General features: G+C 41.1%; 1 protein-coding gene across 4 annotated transcripts in view; it reads left to right on the forward strand.

The window, feature by feature from the left end:
* The window catches only part of sipa1 (signal-induced proliferation-associated 1), a 52,839-nt gene continuing 39,067 nt past the window's right edge, over positions 1-13,772 (forward strand). The window contains exons 1-2 of one of the 4 annotated variants that reach the window (XM_008427705.2): positions 1-164; positions 3,031-3,198. The gene's annotated coding sequence lies outside the window, so the exon portion shown is untranslated. Of the gene's footprint in view, positions 165-2,848; positions 3,199-9,664; positions 9,688-13,772 lie in introns of those variants that run through there. The other 3 variants (XM_017308563.1, XM_008427709.2, XM_008427706.2) reach the window with 3 other exon arrangements.

Consider the following 13,772-nt stretch of genomic DNA (forward strand, 5'->3'; position numbering starts at 1 on the left):
ACCGGAGCTGTTGACCTCGTAACACACACACACAGCCATATGTTACGGCCAGGACGAACCTCTACGCTGTAATTAGGGGGATGGTGCCGGACACTGTGCTGAGGTTAAGCAGAGTGACTCATCCTCTCTTTGAGCATCACCAGACGATTTGCTCAAATTTGCAGGTATGTTGTTCCTTTCGGTGCCGTGCTGGATGATGATGGGGATGGAAAACAACAACGGGGTTAAACTCCTGTAATCTCATTGCTGCTAAGCAGGTTGAGTGTTGTGATGATCTCAAACCGCACTGGCCTCACGCTTAGGACGTACACAGAGGCCTTTATAAATAAACACACCGTCACACAGATGCACACACTCCCACTTTCACCTTTGCCTCTGCAGCTTTTGTGTCTTTATCTCTTGTGTGCAGAAACATCAGTTTTGGAGCATGTAGGTGGTCTTAACACCACAAGCCAGACCTTTCTGCAAAATTAATCAAACTCAGTTTAGATATGCAGAGTTGTGGAAAATTTATTTACACCCTTATAGATTTATTCTTTTTTTTTTCACTTAAATGTTTCGATTATTGCATAAATTTTAATGAGACATACATCTGACTGCTGTTCTGATGGTCGTCTTCTCAAAAGCTGTTTCACACCAGATGTTTTCCCACAAATCCTGGGATCAAGATGGCTTTCGACTACCATGAGTGAGGGATTTTTTTTTGTAGTTTTTGCTTTAAGATCCCAAAACTCTCTCATGGATGCCATCTTTTTGCTCAGTCATTTTCTGATGGTTGCATCATGAGCCTTATGAGTGAAGAGAGGTCTGCCGTGCTTTAGACGTTTTGGGTTCTGCAGTGGATAATTGTTCTATCTGCGGTTTGTTGAAGCCTGACGCCTTAGAAACGTCTTTTTAACCACTTCCAGACTAACTGACTTCAAAACACTTTATCTATTCTTGAATGTCTTTAGATTTAGATTAGGACATGAGGTGGCACTTTCTGAGATTTTTTTACCCACTTCATCTTGTTAGACATTTAAGAGATTTCTTGATTTTTACAGTTCAGGTCTAATGGCCTTAAGTAAATTTTAACTAATCTCTCCAAAAAATGTTAGTAAATGTTGTAAGATGTGATTCCTTTTTTTAAAAAAAGGGTTTGATTGGGTTATGTATAACCAAGGTTTCCCCCAGAAAACTTTCTAAGCCTGGTGGTTTGGCTCCAGGGCAGTCATTCATCCAGCTGCCTGTCGTGTTTTTCAATTAAAAAAATGTTTAAAGTTGACAGGAAATTTGAAAATACCACTTGATAATTGTGTGTTATTGAAAGACTGTTAGATTAATACCTTAACACCAACTATAAAGTCTTAAAAAATGCAAACATGAAAACAAAACTTAAAAAAATAAGCAATGCTTAGCCTCGTGGGGGCATAAGTAAAGCCTGGTGGCCCGCCAGGCTTATAATACACTGGGGAAAAACCCTGTATGATATTTTCCCCTTAAGAAGATCACTTCTGGTTCTAAGGTTTTACCTTTTCTCAGAAATTGAGATGGTCTCCACACGTAAACTTTCTTTGGCAACTCAGGAAGTGCAACCTGCCACAGGAGCCCTTATCTGGTCTATCTTTTACACGTCCGTCATTGTGTGATGCTAAGCAACAAAGCATAACAGGCCCAAACAGCAAAAAATAATCTGGTCTGTGGAAGAGATCATCAGGTCAGGGGAATGGCAGCAGACCCCACACATCCTGGACACAAACTGTTTATATTTTGTTGGTCAAGTCCAGAAACCACAGAGTGGGCTTCTTCTCCCCACATAGGTTTTTTTGGTTGTTCAGGTTGCATTAATATGACCTTCTTTTGTAAAAAAACACTGTATATATACATACTTACATAAAAATCTATTATTTCATATCATATTTTTGATATTTAGATTAAAAATGTGAATTAATTTCCTTGTTTGTTTGCTTTATACCTTTAAGTTTATTACTTTTATAAATTGTGAAGTACTTATTACTTAAACCAACATTTAGCTTTATACTTTTAATATCTGAGCAAGGCCTAGAGAAACGTCTGTTAGTTTATAACTTAGCAACCCAGAACAAGAATCAAACATGGAGAACCAACATTTAGCTTTATTCAAATCTAGAACTCAACCCAGAACAACTGGAACCAACATCTAGTGTGTTTTTTTACCTCTCTAATCCAAACTTTAGATCCAGAGAGGCCTCTACCAGTTTATAAATTATTCTTATTAAACATGGGGAACCAATATGTAGTTTTTTACTTTTCCCGTTTCCTCTTTCTTTTGGTTTTGTTGTTTTGTTTGTATTTCCTTCTAATTCATGTAAAGCACTTTGAACTGCTTGTTGCTGAAAATGTGCTATAAAAATAAAATTATCTTACTATGAGCAGCTATTTTCTTCCTGTGCGCTTTTATGTTTATGTTTTGTGGAGTCCTTTAGAAATACGTTCCTCATCACCCAGCTCGGTTTTTTCCCCCAAATTGTCTTAGGGGACCGTATAGCATCTTTAAAAGAGTTCTCCACAAATGGGAGTAAATGAGCAGCAGTAGTTATTTCGGCATATTGCGTCAGCATCCAACATCCCACCACGTTGCTTTTTGTCATCTTGTGTTGTTGTTTGAGCCTATTGAGCATGTGCTTCTGCAAATGTTTAAAGTGACCCTCTTTGCACGTCGGTGTCGGCCGTCCTCTCTGCCGCTGCGGTCTGTCCGTCTCTCCGACAAGGAGACGAGGAGGAGGGCAGGAGGGAGAGAAACAGGGAGGGAGCCGGAGAAAGAGGGGGGACGGCTTTGCTGTGATATGAATGGAGCGCGAGAAGGGAGAGAAGGAGGGAGGGAGGGAGAGAAAGAGGGAGGGAGGGCAGCACAAATCAACCTGCCTCTTCTTGACTTCAGCAAACAGCACAGAGGAGCTCGCCTGTAGGCGCGGGGATCGGGAAGTGTGTATGCGTGTGTGTGTGTGTGTGTGCGCGCTGCGAGCTATTTCGCAATTCTTCTTTCTTTTCTTTTTTTCATTTTTGGTTTAGAGGAAGGGAGGACAGCCCTGGGGAGGAACCGCGACGGCAGGGGGAACGAGCTGCCTCACCGTGAAGATAGATAGCAGAAAAATGCTGTCATGGGGAGAGAAGGAGAGCGAGTCGGCAGAGAGGAACAGGATGGAACAAGGCAGGGTCGAGCAGGACTGAAATGTGGAGGTAAGCCTCGTCTTTCTGCGCTCCTGGCCCGCCTGCGTCCTCTTTGTGCTGATAATGAATCTGGACGGATGGGACCGTGTTTCCTCTGTATCGGCACGCGTGTGCTCTTACAGGCTCCCCATCCATTCAGAGACAATGTAGGGGATACGAAATAGCGAGCAGGCATCCTCCCCCCTCTGCCTCTTGCCCTTTGTGTTTCTGTCACCTCCCTGGAAATCACGTTCTCCTCAGTTAGAAACGCATCAAACCTTAAAAATTCACTCACGACATTGGACATTTGAAAGCACCTCACAACCTTTGTCGCATTTCATCCCAGGCCTGCCCTCCTCTCCTCCTCCTCCGACACTAATATACCCCCCCCCTCCATCTTATCCTTTATCATCTACCCCTTCACACACACAAACGCCGTCATCTGTCCTGTCTCCCTCCATTGTGTGCCCTCGGACGAGGCGATTGTCTTAAAAACCAGTGTTATGACATTGTCAAGAAGGCGCCGCGAAACCTTGAGTGCTTCTGGCTGCAGGACTTAGAGATGAGGGGCAAGGTGGAGGGAGGAGGGGGGAGGATGGATGGATGGATTGGGGGTTGGGGGGGGGCACTTAGAGATTGAAAGATGCAGGGATAACAAAGAGAGCATCCATATGTTTCATGTTTTCAAATCCTGCTCCGTCAGTCTGGAATGATTTGCAGAGACGACGATGGAAGGGAGACGCGCAACCTGGACCGGGGTGTTGTTTTCAAGGTGGCAGAGAAAATGAGGGATGCAGGAGTCAGGCTCCTCATCCTTGACTGATTTAAACATGGGGCTGTGCGTCAGGGATATGGGCTCCTTACAGAGGCTGCAAAAAGAAAAGCTGAGCGGCAGGAAGGCAGGCAGCAGCGGCGGCTTATGTAAGCCAGTGCACTCAAAGGATGGGCCATTTCATTTACATTGAGCATCATGACTCCTTGTCCATTGCTGGTGTTTGCTGTGACTGGTGTCAACATGTTGAGGGATGATATGCAGCTGGAGCTGACAGGAAGGGAAGGGTTTATTCTTTTTTTCTTTTCACCAGGGTCGACTTTAACTTGAACAATCCACCTTGTCGTTCTCCTCCTGCAGATGCTCACCCTAACAAATATTTCAACGTGAATGAAGTGCATGATGGTGCTCAAACTCAGCCTGACCTTTAAATTTTGCTGCTGATGACATTTATATTTCTGCCTTCCTCTTAACATCAAACCTAAAACACAGTGAAATGTCCCTGCCTTGTAAATATATTCATACCTCTGAATTTGTTTCACGATTTGCTGCTTTACAGCAAATCGTTACAGCAGATTTTGATGTGTTTTACTGGGATTTTATGACAAACATCTCTGTTCAGTCCGTCATTCAGAAACAAAATGACTGATTCAGCTTGGGTCAAGTGTTAGTTCATTAGAGAATCAGCCAACAAACCCAGAAGGAGCAGAGATCTAAGATCTTCTGGAGAAATTGTTGACAGGATGATGATTGCTTGTGTGCCTCACAAATCTGCCCCCCTCTATCAAAGTGGGGCAAGTAGGAAGCCTTTATAATTCAAATTTGCACATTTCCCCACTGCACATATTTCCAAAAACCATACATCTTTTTTTTTTCTTCCAGTTTTGTTGCTCTGTAAAATAAAATATGTAAATTTTTCTGGTGACAAATTCAAAAGTTCACATGGTTGAATACTTTTGTGTTTCACTCACCAAACAGATTCAAGTTGTAAAACCGTTTAGATGTACCTAGCATAGAACCAAATATAATATAAATTAGTAAATTACCAAAATAACTGAAGCCTTTGTTTTCTAAGTTATAATTTAATTTTTTGTTCCTAGGATTTTACATTTAAACGACTAAATTTTGCTTGCAGCTCTCCCCGGAAAGAGGTTTTAAAAGTCACACTAATGGAAATTTACTCCACTTATTATAGTGTGGCAATTAGATTAAATTGGTTTTCATTATTTTTTGTAATCTAATCACCTCAACCAATTATTTTAGCCTGTGCTTTGAGAGTTAAAGCACTTTGTGTTAGTGGGAAGGGCAGGTGAGAGTTTTTGGGAATAAAAATGCAAATAACCATTGGATTTAAAACGATAAAAAAAAAAGAATTATTTGTAGATATTTTTCTAATCTTTTTTTGACTCTTGAATGGAGTGAAAAATAGACTTGCTTTTACATATCACCGATTGCCTCTTTTCTTTCTATAATCTCAAATCTGATAGACATTTAATGATTGAAACATTGCATTTTTATTATTTTAAATTCTTAATAATCTGATGGTGCAGCCTGAACAGTTTGCCAGAGTATAAAATAAGTGATTCTGTCTCTTCCAGGTTCAGTAATTATTTTCATCTAACCTCTAAGCCAAAGAAGAAAAGGCTACATCTGAAAATCATTGTGCATTGTTGCTGCTATCTTTGCATGTAAAGGAGAAATTAGCAGCCAGGAGCTTTTTGTTAAATGCAGTTAATTAATTATTTGTGAGCAAGTGAGAAAATCTCCATAAATACTGGAGTTTTGCAGATTTTTGCTGTAGAGTCTGTGGGTGTGTGTTAGCTTTTAGGAAAGCGAGCGGTGGATGTAGATAAATAACTATTGCCGCTCATCAATCTGGGAAAAACCCTGTAAGGTCATTTAAAGATCATCATTCAGCTGTAAGGAAATTATGAAACATAAGTGGGAAATTTTAAGCTTTTTGCATGGATAGGAGTGGATGTCCCTCCAAATTCTCAGAGAAATTACAAAGACATTGTCTTGAATGCTTGAGTAGAAGAAGTTGGTTGAACTATCAGACTTTAAGTTTCTTTTTCCTGGGATAAATTCGGCTGAAGAAATGGAGCTAAATCATGACAATAACTGGCCAGTAAAAGCAGGGACGACTGGACAAGAGCATCTAACATCTAACATTGTTTGAAAGGATTTCCAAGAGAAAGTTGCTTCTTTCTGAGATTATGACAGTATGAAACCAAAATGAAGCAGCTCTTCATTTTGGTGGTGGAGAGTTGGTGATTTTGTCTCTTCGATTGACCTTCCACCTCCTGAGTTAAACGTGAATTCCCCTGAATCCGTTTGCATGTGTTGAGGTTTTTCCTCACACATATCTGTGGTGTGTGAGGATGTACTTCATTTTTCACATACTTTTTCTTTTGTGTTTTATCTTCCAGATATACCGTACATGTTACATCTGTTGGCTGACTAGCAAAATTACAAATTTTTTGTTGGTCAGTTTTTATTTCTGAAGCATTTTCCCCAGAGAGATATCAGATTAAAACATAAAGTGTTGAAATGGCAATGGCAAACAAGGAAATACGCCTACCTGTAATGGGGGAAGCCTGACGATTTGATAAAAATGGAAAATAAAAGGCAAATAAAATATGCAAAACTAAAATAAATTAGAAATTATAAAAAATGTTTGATATCTAAAGCTAGGTCAAAAGAAGTAAATCCATTAAAAGGGGAAAAAATGGGAAAACATCAACATAAATACCAAGTAACATGAATAGCTAGAGTTAAAGAAGGATATTATATCACACTTTAAGAACTAAAGATAAATCAATAAAAAAGAAGAACCATAATAATATTTTGCTGTGGGTCAAAAACAAACTGCAAAATCTACCAACCAAATTTCTGCTTCCTGAAACAAAAACAATAAAACGTTAGAAGGCTGATATTTTAGCTCCTTTAAATCTCTTTTGGACTTAAATCTCAGGACTGTCGATGTACAGACGGTTCTGATTGTTGCATTTATGCACCAAGAGCCTGAAAATTTTACCAGATGAATTCTTGCTGGTATCTCCTGACGTCATGTGGATGCCAGAATCTGAACCTTAAACTTTGCTTTCCAGGCTTCCACAGCCTACACAGTTGTCTGCTTTCAGTTTGTGCCGCACAAAATTACCATGTCGGATTTAAATCGGATTTAAATATCGGGATGTTACTAGGCAGATTTTGCTCTGGGCTGAGTCAGCATTATATCATCTGTGGTTTTTTTTAGGAGTTTTTTTTGTGTGACTACGCCCTGCCAGGCTCCCTGTAGGGGCTCACAGTGAGGCAGGCAGCTTGACAAGCTGAGCCTCCCCCTCATCGGATGGCAGGATGCCTCCGATATGAGCTGCTGGGTGAATCCTCTCAGCCTGCTCTCTACGCTCTTACCTGGCCCCAATGCGCCACTGGTCCTTTTGTAATCGTTTTCCCCCTCCTAAATAACATGTAGCGGAAAGAAACAAAGTGTAGGTGAAGGCGCTGTGATGTTCAGGGTCACCTGGAGTTTAAGAGATGAAAAAGTATGATATATATATATATCTACTCAGCAGCGGCCATTTTATTATTTGTGGAGGCCTGGAGAGTTACTGCTGTGCTTTTCAAAATAACCGTCTTGGTGCTTTTTCTATTAAAATGTCCCTCAGGGATTTTACAACCCTCATTGTCTGGGCAAGACAAAATGTTTAGACTTTTTAGACATTGGAGGAACAGCCACTGACTTAACACTGGAAAAATAATCTTTCAACCATTTTAGCCTGGTTCAGAAATGACAAGACAAACTTGTCAATCATGTTTGATTAGCATAATTATTGTTGTTAAAGCTGCAATACTTACCTTTAATAAAAAATATACAGTATATTTAGCATATTTGTTAAAGGTGTCACTATGTCGCAATAGCTCCTCTGCCTCTTCCCTGTGGTCCTGCTGCCATCTGCAGAAATAGGCCGCTCAGTCAGAAACAACCAATCAGAGCCAGGAGGAGTGTCTTAGCACTGTCAATCATGCTTGTGTAATGTTGTGCTAATGGTGGAAAAACAACTTAACATTACAGAGACACTGTTTATAGGTGTCCATGCTAACTAGCTTGAACATTCAGTCTCTATTGTGGGAAAAAAGCTTTACCTGCAAGCTGGAGGGTGAGAGCAGCGCATACACGATCTTAATTGACAGCGCTGAGACCCTCCTCCTGGTTCTGGTTGGTTGTTCCTGACTGAGCGATGGCAGTAAAACCACAGCAAGGCGGCAGAGAAACTCTTGTTTTTTTTTTAATTCACAGATTATTTACCTCATACTTTTACAACACGTTGATAGTTTTATGTAAAAACATATATATTCTTTTAAATAAAAGTTAGCTACTGCAGCTTTAAATGACCCTTTATGACTATTACAGTTATTAAGATACAGACTCTTGCAAAAGTCTGTATAGCCCTTATACCTTTTGACATTTTGTCACATCACAACCACAAACTTCAATATATTTGTTTGTAATCTAAAGCAGAAAAAGACAATGCATGGTTTTCACCAAATCAGCAAATATCTGGAATCTTTCATCTTTTGTTGGTAATTTATGTTACTGTAAAAAATGTTAAACATAATCAAGGAATGTAAAAGATTTTTAAGTCACTTTAGTTGCTGTTTACATAGCTCAGTTTTTTAGAGGCAAACCTAGATGTAATATATGTTCAAACTATTGTTTTTTTTAATGTAAGAATCTGATGCAAACCAAAAAGACTTTCATAAATATGCTCACGCTGTCCCTGCGTCCCGCTCAGCTGTGTCATACACACGTTAAGCCATTTCGTGGTGCAGTGGCTCTTTGTCATTGTTCTCGCCGCTATTACTGAAGAAGTGCACTCAGGGGCACTGAGAGCTACTGAAAGCAAACCGGGACCGGCCATTCATCCAGGCGCCACGTCACTCTATCACAATACGTGGTCGATGAAGATTGGAAAAAGGCAGAAGGCATGCCATTGCGATCGCAGTTTAAAAATACTCGCACAGAGCCTGCTATTCTGGGAGCGACGTGCGAAATATGAACGATCGTCACTGCGTTTGTTTCACGTCGAACGGCCCCTTTTGTTCTCTCACAAGTGGAGGAGGAAGTCGCGCTCTCAAACTGTTTCATTTGCACATAAAAAGGCACTTCTAATAAAGAAGTGAGAGCGGTTTCAGACAGTACGCGTTTTTCCTGATGTCCTGTTACGAAGGCCGAGCGGTGACCACACTCTGCACTCTGACAGCAGAGATGTAAGCGTGGTGACATACAGGGGGAAGAGGGACTGTTTCGGTTTCTTGTTTTTGCTTCTGAATTTCAGCGCTGTCTCACTTCCCCTTTTTTCTCAGTCATTTTCACTAACACAGAACTAATAAGTGAGCTAAACATACAGGCAGGTTTGAGATGTGCATGCAGGTACTATTGCTTCCTTCTTTTTCTATTCGTGTGCAGACACCTCAGACTGACACAAACGCGAAAACCACAGATGTGCAGAACATGTTCCTTGTATGCACATGTTCCATCACAGCAAAGCTGCAAAAAGTCAGCCATCATCTGCGTCACCGGTTAACAGATCGGTGCTTTTTTTTTTTTTTAATCTAGGTCAAAAGGTGCAGTAATGTTGATACAATTGGCACAAGGCTAGAAGAAGTGAGCTGCAGCAGCATGTATTTGTCACATTAACTCACATAAACAGTCTAGATTTGGGATTTTTCCTCAGATTCAGGTAAGTAACTTTTTTATTCGTTTTGCTAGTTCTGCAGATTTTTGCCAAGCTTGCTTGATTTTTGATTTCTCTAAGGTTTTTTTCTTTTTAACCTCCATACCGAAAACACCCAATAATAAGTCCTCATGTAAAACATTAAAAGTTGTAAAGTTAGAAGAAAAGCTGTTACTTCCTCTCCTCGCTGTACAAGCAGAAGGAATAAGTTAGAGTGATGCCCGTGCCACCAAAGCCAGCAGGACACATCAATCTCTTTCTCCAAATAATGAGAGCCATTTGAGCCCACTGAGCTTATAATGGACATGGATGGAACCAATGTAGCTTGTAAGTCAAATGGCAGCCATTACGGAGCGACCCCTCTTAGCTGATACCTTTACTCATAATCAACACTCATTTAAAGGAAGCAACGACGGTTTTTAGTTTGACTTGCTGGTAAACAAAGAACACAAGCGACAAATGGAGATGTGCTGGCCGTGCAGCTGTCCCGCGTACGCTCGGCTGCATTTCAGCGCTCGACAGAGACTTTGAGGAAGCGGAGGAGGTCAGCCTCTCTTCCTCTGAAAGCAGACAAGGTGGATTCAGAACGCTTTAGTGTGCTGTTTAGGCAATATTGAGCAATCTCTGTTGGGTTCGCACAGATGATGGTGGAGCAACAGTGAGGCGTTGAGCGCAACATAATAGCCGCAGTCATGAAGCTCGAGGGTCACAAACGCCCGCCAACGCACACATGCGTGCAGAGAGTGGCCGCAGCAGGACAGCTGCTCTTCCTGCCTCTGTGGGGACAGTGAGCCACAGATACGAGGCTCAGACGAGCCACCAAACGCACACAAAAGCACTTTTCAGCTGCGCTCCAGCCCTAAATCTCTCCGCCTGCTCAGCCGCGCTCATGATCTACCCACAAGGTGTATTTTCAGATGCACAGGAAGTTGCAGCAAGTAACATGGCAGACAATAGCTCGAGTTTTGTGCCTTCTGAGCGGCATGCACGGTAGGTCAGGAGTAGCTCAGAAATAACCACTAATTGTTTGAAGAGGAAGTTGCATTTTAATAAATACAATGCTATTCCCTGCAAGCTTTCTAAACTTTCCACTCAGACTGAAATATTTGCTCATTCTCTGATGCAAAACAGTTTAATGTAGGACAGATAAGGTGCAGCATGAGCAGATTTTCAATCGAATTTAGGTCTAGACTTTGACTAGGCCAGTCCAGCACGTTGATGTCCAGTTTCTTTTGCAGCTTCTGACAGGATTGACATCCCCAAAACACAATGCTGCAACTACCGAGGCTTCACTGTCAGGATGGTGTGTTCAGGGTTATGCATTAGTTTTCTGTTTTGCATAGAGGTCGAAAGGTTAAGTTTTGGTCTAATTTGCCTAAGATTCAGATGTTATCTTTCCTCGTATTTCTCAACTGTGCACCGTTCTGTGCATGTAAAATCCTGATAAAACACACTGAGGATTGTTGCTGTTATTTCGTATGGTTTATCCTTCAATACGGGACAGTATACGTTGCCCTGACTATTCTGCAGCTTAACTGTTTCTTTCCGAAAAGGCAGACAAAAGAAGAAGTGAAACTGCACCAGACGCAGACCAACGTCACGGCCAGTGACCTTTACGGAGACAGGTTTTACTGTAACACACGAGATCCTCTGAGACGTCCACTGCAGACTTAGATATAAATCATAACAAATCAGCTCCATCCTGCTCATGAATTATTAATCTGACAGTAACCCTCGCCCTCTTTCGTCCAGCCGTATGAATAATGTATTAGTCAGAAGTCTTAATGTCAGGTTATAGTTAGGAGCCAAACAGAAGTCGGGACCTCGACATATAACAATCACAGCAGACTGCTTTTTTAGGACATTAACACCCTTCTCTGAAACGACACCAGCAATAACATGCTTAAAAGGAAATAAAATTCTTTGGAAATTGTTTTATTTGAGGGGAATAATAAGCTGCTGCAAGTTTAATTAGGGGAATAGAATAGTCTCCACGTTTTAGACGTTCCCCACTTTAACGCGCCTGTTTCAAATTAATGCATCATTATCGAGCTTCTGTAAATCTTTCTGTGGAAGTAATTCAATCAGTTTTGATTCATCTATCCAAACATGGCTAACAGGTGAAGATAACAGACTCAGGGTGGGAAACCCAGACATCCCTAACAACAGCCTCATTTTCAGTCTGGAGGAAATCTTAAGGAAGATCCAAAGGCTTGAAGAGTCATATAGTCCCTTCAGAAAGTCCAGAGTCTCCTTTCTGAGGTACAATCCTGCAAAACCTCCAAATACCCCAAAGTGGAAGATCAGGTACCTAAACTACCTAAGGTTATTATATTTGATGTGGAGAAGTAGCAGAATCTGAATGCCCCCAGTAGACAATAGTACCATTGTGTATCTGCTTTGGTATATATGGCATATAAAAGGCACCTTTAATTAAATCATGTTCCAGGGTGACCTTTCTATACTTGTGGTACTGAAAAATTCTCTGGTATTAGCAACACAACTGCTTTGTGTACCGAATGTAATGATACTTCTTCTCAGGTTTTGCAGTATTTGAGTAGTAGTAGTGCTGTGGCTTAATGATTTTACCTAAATTCATGATTAGTTAGGCAGGCATTTTAGCTGCATTATTGAAGATTTCCTCGTCTCTTCATACAAATTGCTTGGAGTGGCTCCAACAGGAGTGCAGCCTGACCTATTTTCTGATTAATTCAGCAAATACTTGACCACATTAACTAGTTTGTGTGTAGAGCATTGAGCTTTCATTATAATCCATCAAGTGATCGGTTGTTATGGAAGGAAAAACTGAGACAAAAACAACCTGATTGTTATAATTTATCATTTATTATAGTTTTGAATGTTGTAACAATTCCTGTCCTTTTTGAATCATCCTCCATCTCCCTACCATTCCTCCTGCACCTCAGCATCTCAGTTGCTAATCTCTATTATTATATATTAGGTCAATGCAGAGATGGCTAGTCCAACCAGGAAGAGTTTGAATGCATGGCTCCTGAAATGTTGTAACCTGTCATGTTGTTTCTTATTGAAAACGACAATGCAATGACACTTAAGAATCATCGTCATGTACTTCTCTAATTTAGACCAAACTAAAACGTGATATTAGTTCGGCGGTGAGATCAGAAGATTGTGTCTTCTGTGAAGGAAGCTCATTTCGGCAGCGTGTCCAATGGATTTTGTTCTTTAAATCATAATCCACATCTCAAACGGGTTAGGATTGGAAGCAAATCAAGGCACTCTTCTTTCTTCAGCTGCAGCAACAGACAAAGCCTGATCTATCTGTCCATCTTCCTCTCTATCACTTATGAACAAGTCTTCAAGGTACTTGAACTTCTCCACTTGAGGCAGGAACCGACCCCCTGACCCGGAGCAAGCAGTCCGTCTTTTTCCCGTTTTAAGAACCAGGACCTCAGATTTAGAAGATTTGACTTTTATCTCAGCTTCTTTACACTCATCTAAGAACCTCTCCAACACTTTCAGTCATCGCCTGGAGTTTCCAACAGAACCCCGGGGTCTCCGAAAAGCTGAGACCCTGAGGTTACTGACCCTTCTGTCTATGAATGAGATCCTATCCATGAACGCCATAAACAAGATTAATGACATAGGAGCAGCCCCGACGGAGTCCAACATGCACAGGGAAGAAGCTTGACTTTGTTCCAAGAATGCGGACTCCGCTTTTATTTGGACATACAAGGACCGGATAGCCTTACAAGCTATTCAGGTACATTGTTCTCCTGCAGCAGCCGCCACAAACCAGCCCACATGTTCTACCACCAGCTACGCATATTGCAGGCCCTTCTTTGACAAATATTTGTTGCGTGAAGGATTATCGCTAACAAGAGCAAACACACCACAGATTTCTCAGAGATTCTCCAAAGTCTGCCGTGGTGTTCATCACTCCAACAGTTATCTCCTTGTCAGGCAGTTGAGCATTATTTGCCAGGGATTACGTGTCTGCAGGGATCAATAGCTCAAACTGACATTTTGCAAAACAGCTTGAATTAAAAAGAAAGAGATAAATCACTTGACAAAAAAAGGAGAGAGTGCAGCACTTAGGAGCCTCTGGATTTGGC

This window comes from Poecilia reticulata, linkage group LG14, assembly GCF_000633615.1.
Source record: "Poecilia reticulata strain Guanapo linkage group LG14, Guppy_female_1.0+MT, whole genome shotgun sequence".
Taxonomy (NCBI): domain Eukaryota; kingdom Metazoa; phylum Chordata; class Actinopteri; order Cyprinodontiformes; family Poeciliidae; genus Poecilia; species Poecilia reticulata.